Source organism: Artibeus jamaicensis, unplaced genomic scaffold (assembly GCF_021234435.1).
Source record: "Artibeus jamaicensis isolate MK-2021 breed Jamaican fruit bat unplaced genomic scaffold, CSHL_Jam_final contig_519, whole genome shotgun sequence".
Taxonomy (NCBI): Eukaryota; Metazoa; Chordata; class Mammalia; order Chiroptera; family Phyllostomidae; genus Artibeus; species Artibeus jamaicensis.
Window position 1 is genome coordinate 32,553,716 of NW_026521871.1, and position 11,140 is coordinate 32,564,855.

General features: G+C 38.1%; 1 pseudogene; it reads right to left on the reverse strand.

Annotated features, from left to right (window-relative positions):
• Positions 1–2,632: 2,632 nt before the first annotated feature.
• LOC119048405 (60S ribosomal protein L27a-like) lies at positions 2,633–3,054 on the reverse strand (annotated as a pseudogene).
• Positions 3,055–11,140: the final 8,086 nt, after the last annotated feature.

Below are 11,140 nucleotides of genomic sequence, written 5' to 3' on the forward strand. Positions count from 1 at the left end.
GGGGTTGGCCATGTGACTTGATTTGGCCAAAAGACCGAGATGAATAAAGCCAGCCAGTTCTGAGACTCAGACTTGAAGTTCTCCCCATCTCTGCCACTGCCTAGCCCACAGGTTCCAGGAGATGAGTGACACACGGAGCAGGGCCAGCCCAAGTCTTTCCGAGGTCAGCCAAGACGCAGGTGACCCACACACGTGAGCAGTAATGACTGATTACTGTTTCACCCCACTGAGTTTGGGGGAGGACTGTCACACAGCGACAGCTGAGTGATGGGAGGCTTTTACTCCGCGTCATGCAACCTAACTTCTCCAGTGGCCCTTCTCCGTAAGACTTAAGTGGAGACTAGGATTCCTCCTCAATGTTTTCCAGATGGTGAATTACTATTTCTTTTGATGGTCACCATGTAGAGGCTGGGCATGCAGTGGCCCTTGTACAGTCCGATTCAGAAATGCTTTATGAGAACAGGCACCTACAGCCACACCTTAGCATTATCCATCTAAAGCTCCTCTGGAGTTTTCAGAAAAATCGACAGTAACCGCAGCTCTTTTATGCAATCCTGTGCATTACTGACATCTGGGACGTTCTATTTAATCTCAGTTAACCTATTTTTCTTACTCTGATAGCACTTTTGAAGGAAATAATGAGCTGTTTCTCACCTGTGTATCAATGTGCATTCTAAATTACATTCTCAAAGAATTTCTAACATCAAAGGATTTGGGTTCCATTGCTTTCATTCAGTTTTTCAAAGTTAGTTGGTTTATGACCAACTAACATCATAAAATTCACTTGGGGAACTAGCTAAAAATAAAAATGTTGTTTCCTATTTCTTTTCCCTTCCCTTAACAATTTTGCTCAATTACCTGGGACAGAGCAAGGCAGGCTCTGAACCAGCAGCTGAGAGTGAGAGAAGGGCGAGGCAAGGGGGCACAGTGGCCCAGGGCAGGTATCAGAGCTGAAGCAGGGCAAGGGAAGCGTTGACCCAGGAGTGCTGTCAGGCATGGTGTGGGAGCCCCTGCGTGGGGGTGGCCTGCTACCAGGTGACAGACCCTGTGCCAGGCAAAGCGGGTGTCATCGCAGAGAAGCAACATAACATGGAACTTTAAAGCCCACCTGGGTATTGGAATGATGGCAGTGTCTTGAAACTAGGTAGATGGCGCTTGCAAAACACTGTGAATGTACTAAATGCCACAGAACTATTCATTTCTGGATGGGTAATTATGTGAACTCACTAGTTCACCTCAACAAGTTTCTTAAAAGTTCTACAAAGGAGGAATATACGCAGTTTTTGGACACATATTCCAAACGCACCACCAGATCTGTTCTATGTAAACTACTACATTCTAAGGAGAGTGGTGTGAGGTAGGATTGAGGCTTTAGTGACAATCACAGAAGACTAGAGGTAGCCAGGCTCCTGACTTTGCAGCTAACTCGTCAGTGACATTAGGAGAGATATTTCATACTCGAAGCAGCTGCGTTCTCATGAGTAAAATCAGGAATGGTATCTAGCCTCATTTGGGTGTCGTGAGGATTAAATGAGGTGAACGACCTAATGCAATTCAGCACAAAGCCGGGCACAGGGTGAGTTTTAGCTCAATCCATTCTAAGTGATGTCTTTTTCTCCATCAAATGCTGAGCTGGCTGTTGTACATTCTGGTCCCAGTTAATAGTTTTAACAGAGCACAGTAAAAAAATACTTCTATCTTTTGTATTTGGAGAGACTACTCTCAATGAGATAGTAGAAAAAAGCAATGGCCCAGCTATGTGAAGTCCTAGCTTCTTACTTTTCCCAATCTCAGGGTGTGTAATTTAGGAAACTCATATCTGAACCTAGATGTGCCCAATCCTTTGAAGGTGTTGGTGAAGGTCTAATGAGCTCATACATGTGAAGTAGCTATGAAAACCCTAAAGGACCGTACAACTATCACGGAGTATTCTTGTGGTGAAAAAAACCCAATGACAAATCCTTTCTGACACTTTGAGCATTTTTGGGGGGGATCAAAACTGTATTATAGAATGCTGGTCCATGCACAGTTACTTCCTTCACTTATTGGGTACTCTATTCAATCAAGGCTCTCCCATAAAGAGAGAGAACCATTCTAGAATTCGTGCTGAGACCTCAAAATAATGAGCTGCTTGCTGTTGCCAAACAAAAGTGCACAAAATACTATATATCTCAGGATACAGCATCCCACCCATTTACTAAACCATGGTCAGTCTGTACATGGAATGTTTGTAAAGTTCTGGACACTGAAATGTAAGGACAAAAAAAGCCTGGGCAGGCTTTTGTCGAAGGTGGATGGGTAGAGTGGTGGATGGGAAGCTAACCATGTTGATATATTACCAGATTTAATTTCATAGCAACCCTATAAGGTAGATACTAGAATTATTGTTTTGGAGAGGGGGAAACTGAGGTTCAGAGAAAACTTATCCAAGATTACTCAGGAAGTAAAGTTCACATTCTTTCAATATTCTAGTACCTAGCCTGAGATCGGTTCTAAAGTAATCACAGGAATAAAGGTGTTTAACAATGTTCAAAGCAGCATAGTTTGTAATAATCAACCTGTAAGTAAAATGTAAACATTCAGAATTTCTTTTGCACAAGTGGGAATTTAAAGAACTTCCCTCCATGTGGCTTCAAGCTACCAGCACACAGGCCTCACCAACACTCTTGATCTTCTCAGCTCTTCTGCTGAAGAACGTGGCCTTCACAGTGACAAGCTGCTGTGGGAGCTCTCCCCCTCCCAGGACTCTGTAGTAGCCCGATTTCACCACATCAATGATGGGAGTGGCTCCAGCTTTGTTTTTGGCAGCATTTACCCGTGTATGCTCACTGACCAAGGTCCACGGCTTATCAAAGTCGACAATGGGGCAGAAACTCTGGTTCCTCTTTAAGTGCTCATGCCTCCTGGGTGATATTTGTTGAAGTTGATCCTGTGATGTGCAAGGCACCAGCATTACCTCAGCCTCCTGGATGCTTCCTGTGCTTGCCAACACAGCTGTGGCCAGGGCTCACGGGGCCCTGAAGTTTCCGGGTTTTTCCTCAGTCTGGATGGCATATTGGTGACCAAGACTCAGGAGGGAAGCCTCCATGAAGTCTTACAAGGTATGGTTAAACATTTAGAATTTAAAAATGAAAAATAAAATTCAGTGGTCCCTCAGCAAGAGAAGGGATGAATAAACCATGGGATACTCAACTGATACAACAAACAGCAGTGAAAATAAAAACAGTATCCAGGTCAACATTATGAGTCCCATAATGTACAGCCAAACAATGCAAGTTGCAGTACAAGCCCTTTTAAACTTCAAAGCCATGTAAAAAATCAGAATGGTATTGGAAGTGTTTGCTAACGCACTTAGACAAGAAAAAAAGTTATGTGTAAAAAAGGTAGAAGTAAAACTGCCTTTGTTCACAGATGACATTGTCATCTATGTAGAAAATACTAAAAAAAAAGTCAAACTGAAAAAAAACCCCTCCTGAAACTGCTAAGCAATTATGTCAATTTTGCAGCATACAAGGTACTATACAAAGTCTACTGCTTTCCTATATACCAGTAATAAAAGAGCAGAATCTGAAATTTAAAAAAATACCACTTATATCAGCCCCTCAAAATGAATAGTTAGGTATAAATCTAACAAAATATGTACAACAGCTGTGAAAAAAAACCTACAAAACTGTGATGAATAAAATCCCAGTACATAAATGGAAAAATAATCCACATTCATGGTTAGAAAGACTCAGTATTATTAACATGTCAGTTCTTCTCAACTTTATCTGTAGACTCAGTACAACCTCTATTAGAATCCCAGCAAGCTATATTATGGATTTTGACAAACTCATTCTAAAGTTTATATGGAGATGCAAAGGACCTAGAATAAGTAATACAGAATCAAAGGAGAAGAACAACGTTTGAGGACTGATACTATCCGACTTCAAGACTTACTATAAAACTTAAAAAAAATCAGACAATGTAGAATTAGTGAAATCAGTAGACAGATTAATGAAACAGAATGAAGCCCTGAGAGAGACCCACAAACAGCAAAGGCAATGTAACGGAGCACAGATCGCCTCTTCAACATCTAGGGCTGTAACTTAAACCACCACGTGCAAAAAAAATTAATTTAGACACAGATGTTATACTTTTCACAAAAATTGATTCAAAATGGGTCACAGACCTAAACATAAAATGCAAAACTATAAATTCCTAGACGGTAACATAGGAGAAAACCTAAATGACCTTGGGTATGGCAATGACTTTTTAGATACAATACTGAAGAAATAATCTATGAAAGAAATAATCAATTAGCTGGACTTTATTAACTAATAAAGTAAAAACTTTTGCTCTGCAAAAGGAAATTTCAAGTGTATGAAGAGATAAGCCACAGACTCGAACAAAGTATTTGTAAAAGAGACATCTGATAAACAACTGTTATCCAAAACATACAAAGAACTCTTAAAATTCAACAATAAGAAAACCCAATTATGGGCCCCAAACCATAAAATACACTTCTCCAAAGAAGATATACAGATGGCAAATAGGCATATGAAAAGATGCTCCAGATCATATGTCATCAGGGAAACGCAAACTAAAACAATAACATCATATACCTATTACAATGGCCACAATCTGGAATACTGACAACATGAAATGCCAGCAAGAATATGGAACAGCAGAAACTCTCCTTTATTGCTGGTGGGAATGCAAAATGGCACAGGCAGTCTGTGCCAAACAGTTTGGTAGTTTCTGTCAAGACTAAACATACTTTTACCATACAATCGAGCAATCGCACTCTCCTATTTACCCAAAGAAACTGTAAACTGTCCACACAAAAACCTGCACACGGATGCTTATCACAGCTTTATTTAATTGCCAAAGCATGGAAGCAACCAAGATGCCTCTCAGAAGGTGAATGGATAAACTGTGGTTTATGCAGACAGTGGCATAATTATCCAGCACTAAGAAATGAGCTAGCGAGCCATGAAGAGACACAGAGGAAACAATGCCTATTACACCAAATGAAACTAGCCAATCAGAAAAGGACACATACTGTACAATTCCAACTATATGAAATTCTAAAAAGACGAAACTATGAAGACAGTAAAAAAAATCAGTAGTTGCCGGGGGTGAGGTTGTGGGTGGGGTTGGAGGGATGAATAGGTAAAGCACAGAGGATTTATAGGGCAGTTCAAAATACTCTGTATTATGCTACAGTATGATGAATTCACATCACTATGGATTTGTCCAAACCCAGTGAATGTGCACCACCAAAAGGGATCCCTAAACTATGGACTCTGGGTAATGATGATGTGTCAGTGGAGGTTAATCAAGTTTAACAAACATCCCAGTCTGTTGGCGGATGCTGGTAATGAGGGAGGCTATGTGTGGGGGAAAGGCTTATACAGGAAATCTCTGTATGTTCCTCTCGGTTTGTTGTGAACATAAAACAGCATTAAAAAATTAAGGGAAAGGAGGAAGTGAAGAAGTGAAAGAATGAAAAGGGAAGGAGGGAAGAAAGGGAGAAAGAGAGAGGGAGGGACAGAAGGAAAAGGGGAAGGTTGGGAAAAGAGTGCCATAAAAAACAAACTTGAAAAGAAGATTATTTCAGTGAATGATTAAATGGAAATTCAATTTAGTGGTTACATCTTATTGAGGAGGAAGAGGGTTTGCTCAGAGAAGACATGTAGGAAACTTCTAAATTAATGAATGTTCCATTCCTTAAGCTAATTTGGGTATTTACTTTATTATTCTTTATAAGTAACCCTGGCTGGTGTGGCTCAGTGGATTGAGCATGGTCCTGCAAACCACAGGGTTGCTGGTTCAATTCCTGGTCAGGGCACATGCCTGGGTTGCAGGTCAGGTCCTCAATGAGGGGTGTACAAAGAGGAAACCACACATTGATGTTTCTCTCCCTCTTTTTCTCCTTTCCTTCCCCCTCTATCTAAACATAAGTAAATAAAATCTTTAAAAGTATACTTAGTTTAGCCCTGGTTTGTGTAGCTCAGTGGATTTGATTGGCAGCCTGCAAACCTGCCAGCCTGCAAAGGGTCACTGGTTCCATTCCCAGTCAGGGCACATGCCTGGGTTGCAGGCTGGGTCCCGAGTAGGGGTCAATCAAGAAGCAACCACACACTGATGTTTCTCTTTCTCCCTCCCTTTCTCTCTCTAAAAATAATGTTTAACAATATTTTTAAGAGTATACTTATTTTATACTTTTACATAAACTATATGTGAATTTTTAAAACACACACACACACCAGCACAATACAGATCTCAGTATGCAATATGCCCAAATTGTCTCTGGAATTTAACATATTATCTCTGATGTTGATTTGCTATTAATATTCTCATTAAAAATGAGATATATTAATTACAAGGCAGGAAAAGGATCAATGATAGGCCATAGTCTTCTGAAATTAATGGCAATATCTATTATTAAAATTTGTCCAGTGGGCCAAAGACATAGTTCTTCCCTCTAGGAGGCAACTAACGGCATCTCTGCCTCCACGATGTGCATACTGCACCCTCCTAGCTGAGCCTGGTCCTTCATCTTTGGCTTGCCTGCAATTGGCCTTGGAATCCAGCATTTGCTCTGCAGTCACTCCCCTTACCATTTGTTTTTGGCCGTAAGTCTTGGCTTTCAGACTTCAATCCACTTTTCAATTTGTTCATTAAGTCACCCTTGCCTGTGAATGACTGGCACTCCTAGGCACAAGGTTGGTGAGGAAAGATTAATTGAGCCAACAAAACCCATTATAAGAAAATGAAAATGACCCTAAGAGGGTTGTTCTCCAAACCTAGCTATCCTAAAACTACAGGTAGCCTGAAATGATGCACTGACAGATGGCCATCTAGGACAGTTATTTCTCAAAGTGAGTGTTGCAGAGATCAGAATCCCCTGAGGGAATTACTAAACACATAGATTACTAACCCTAGGCCCACAGAATAAAAGAGTCCAAGTGTGGGGCCCAGGAGTCTGTCTCAGAAAAGCACCCTAGATGATGGTTCTGATGTTGACTTCCCTTGGAGATTAGTATGATTGAGAAAACTTGCCCCCAAAAGATATGGGACTGATCTGATCATGGACATAACCTTGTATGGTGAGTATATAGGATTTTTTTTTTGTCAAAGAGGCAAGAACAGTAAGCAGCAAGCAAGCCATGTTCAGAAAAAGTGGTGCAGAATTAAACTTTCCTCTTCTAGGGGGTATACTGTTTATAAATACTGTTCAAATTTAATTTACACTAAAGCAGCTCAAACAGGTAGGGTTGAGTTAAAACAAAAAGTGCTCTGTATTTTTAATTATCCCTCTCCATTCTCACTAGTCCAGCCATATTTATTCTGGGGAATGGGGTGGGTTGAAAATATTCCTGGCATATTCCTGGCTCACAGCCTTAACAGAGATACACAAAAGATGCAAAACCTCTGTGCGTCTTGGGAAAATGAACTAGAAGATTCAAATGGAAACCTTTCTGTTTCAGACCAGTTAAAACCATAAAATATAGCTAACATAGAGCTTAATGGTACAGTGGTAGTTTCAACTTCTGTATTGAGGTAATTTTTTGCATTTGCTTGGGATTAGCCCACAGCTACAGCCATATTGGACAGATGTTTTTAACTCTAAATGCAATGGAGAATTACCTATCATTCCTTTGCTATGCAGATTGAATATTTGCAGGAGCATTCAAATATGCATGTTTATAGTTTGAACTTCTATGTTTATTGTCTTCTACCACCAAATGTATGTCTACAGATGGAAAATTCAGTCTTTGATGATAGGTGGTAAGGAATTACTCAAAAAGATTGTTACACACACAGAAATATATTACACATAATGCTGGGAAGGGCTAGATTACAGAGTTATCAAAATATGTACAGGAGCAATCCTCATCTAGAAGACGTTTCAAGAATTCCAAATGATCACACTCAACAGCTGGGCCTATTTGTTAAGACTTGGTCAATGGAAAATACTGCCACATTTCCCCCTTATGGTTCTCCACCCTCTTTATTGCCGTATTTGCGAAAGCAGAGTAGCATGCTGTCTTATTGCTACTGCTCCTTATTACCCTCAAATGACAGCAATGAAAGCTGGCAAAAAGATTAAGCAATGTGGCAGACCATTTTTATGAGTTTACCTTTAAAGACAACCAAGAGAATTTTAAAGAGGGAAAAGGGCTTTACAATGCTATGTATTTATTTTTGAAAGTCAATGACTTCCTTGCAGTTTAAGGGTGGTAATCAATATTGAATTATTTCCAACAATTACAAAGGTAACATGTTCTCTGGCAAAGAAAATAGTATGTGCAATATACCTCCTACAACAATGAGCAAGCTTTTTGATGTCACTTGATTTTACCATAATTTGAAAAACTTTTCCCCAAAAATGTGCTATATAAAATCTCTCTTACAATCCCAAAGATACGGTTTTGTGTTGAGAATTTTGGGGTAATCCTCAACTGCAAATATGCTTAAAATATCAAGGTGGCTTAAAAAAACTTGTTATATGCAGTTTAGTTTTAGCTTGATCAGGGCTAATGCAATATTTCTGGATAACAGTATGTACATGTGTGTATATACACCCAGAAACATTAAAGGATTACGAATCTGCCAATTATTTTACTTCAAATGCCAAAGTTTTATCTTCGGTCATTTAGAAGTCATTTTTTTTAATCTTGCAGGACCTTGTTATCAAAATCAATTTTCTGGTAATGAGTCAGTTCAACGTAGAGCATAGGAGTATCCAATGAGAAATATTTCCTCTCCAATGGCCTCAGCTTATAGAACTAGGAGAACCGGAACACTGGAAGAGGTGATGAATCTTCTTCATAGAAAAAAAATACAGCATGAAGAAAAATCTATACCTTACTGACAACTACAATACCCCAAAGTAAAGAGACTAGGCCCAATGTGTGCAGGAGACAGAGGACACTTATAGCACAAAATGAGGAACCCTGGCCACGGGCCTGCAGAATCATAACTGATTCTTGAACATTCCTACTAGGTACTACACTATTGATGCATTGCATTGAAACCCACTATTAACTATTTCCAACTTAACACTGTGTGATTATTTTCTCATGAATACTTACCTCTTAATTCTGTAAGAGAATAATAAAAATACGATGATGCAAATTTCCTTTTATAAACTAACTTTACCAGATTAACAAACTGAACAATATATAGTCTTAAATTTCAAGTATCTAAAACTTGTTGCTACTACCCACCGAACTCCCCACCATTTCATTGGGTAATTATGACAAAATAAGTAGGTCAAAAATGCTGTTGAGAAATTTTTTATTTCTATTTATTCATTTATGCAAAAACAGTATCAGCAATATGTAATAGGAACATACTTTTAAGTTCAAAATTAATTTTCCATTTTGAAAGGTTCAGGACTTTGTCTCTTCTGTATACCTTACCCTTTTAAAAATACTTCAGTCCAACAAAACAGCATACAACCAGTTTATTCCCTTACTTAAGGTCATGTAAGTGGCTCTTTAGAAATTAGGTATCATTTACAGTAACCTGGAGATTTAATCACAGAATGATACAGGTAAGAATGTTATAGTATATATAAAAAACAGTACAGAGAATTTTTAAAAGGACAAATTTCAGGTTACTTTCAAATTATGAGGCATAGGAAAGCCCTATTGGGTATCATTAAGACTCCTCTCTTCAGATTCAGAATAAAAATTACTAGGAATTATATGACGACAATGGGCACTGATGATACGGCCAATGGTAACTATATTAGGTTAGGGATAAAAGAGTCTTCCTACGTTTTTGTGTAGGGGCTAATGAAAGAAAGGCCAGGAAGCCATTTTAAACTCATGTTCATGGCAGGTCAAATGATGCTGAGACACGTGTTTCTTAAGAAACGTGTTATTCCCATTGCTACCTTTCCAAGGCTTAGCCTTCAAATTGCTCATACTGCTACTTATAAAGACATCAAAGCAAACCTCCTGGGAAAATGGATATTACAAACTGGAAAAGCAAGACTGTGGGTACAGTAAAAGGGGCTCTGGTGCTCTGGTTGTTTGTCACAATATACAATGTGTAATGAGGAGATTGGTTCATCTAGAATTGGATTAACTGACTCTACTATATTCTTGGGATAGACTTATGAAACAACTTTTACGATTTAGAAATGCCAAAACTACTTTGACTCTCTTGGACATATTTTACTTTAAAAAAGGAAATATAATAGGCTAACAAACAAAAATAAAAATCTATTTGCCTTTTAACAAATAACTAATGTTTTTATAAAAAATTCCTTTGAGATACTCTGATTAACCTGTAAGTGATATAAAAAAAGCTTCAGCATTCTTTATTCCCAGTATTTTGCACAATTTAAGGTATGTCGAGCATTTCAAGAGAAAAAAAAAAAGAATGGTAACTCACTAAGAAGCTTATGTACCTAGTAAAATTTAATTTGTCTTGGATTCTTTAAGAAAATTAGGTCTAGAATTTTAGTTATCTAAATACCATCCCATTCAAATAGATATCTATGTGTGGATTCTAGATAAAAGATGCCAACTAATAAACGTAAGACCCACTGATTGGACTGTTTTAGAATTGGTTTTACTGGGTTTAGATTAGGAAGACTTCAATAAAACTAACTATATATTGAGTGCCACTGATTTTTTAAAAATGCAGTTTTAAAAACTATGCTTTTATGGTAAATTTCTAGCCAAATCATAAATGTAAAGCACAATATTGTAAATACTGTACTATTCACAGGTACTTGCTAGAGAAATAAAATGCTTATATTCTATCAAAACTCTGACCTTTCAAAATAGTAGGTTTCCTAAAACTATTTTTTGAAAATCAGCATTTGCTTTTAAACTGTTAAAATGTCAATTTCAATTTTTAAAAAATCCTTACAGATAAATCTTAAAGTTGTTCCTTTCAGTCTCAATTATTTTTTACTTTCAACTATATAGTCAACACAAAACCAGTTTCTAAATGAACATCTAATGAAAAACAGTTTCAATGTAAAATAAAACTAGGCAATCTACAGCTTATATAGTCTTAATGTGATTTATCAATACTCAATCAAATTTCTATAATAGTGAAAAACTTTCGGTCTCTTCTTAATATTCAAAACCAGCAACTTCCCATGAGACTAGAAAGTTAGAAGAGAGGA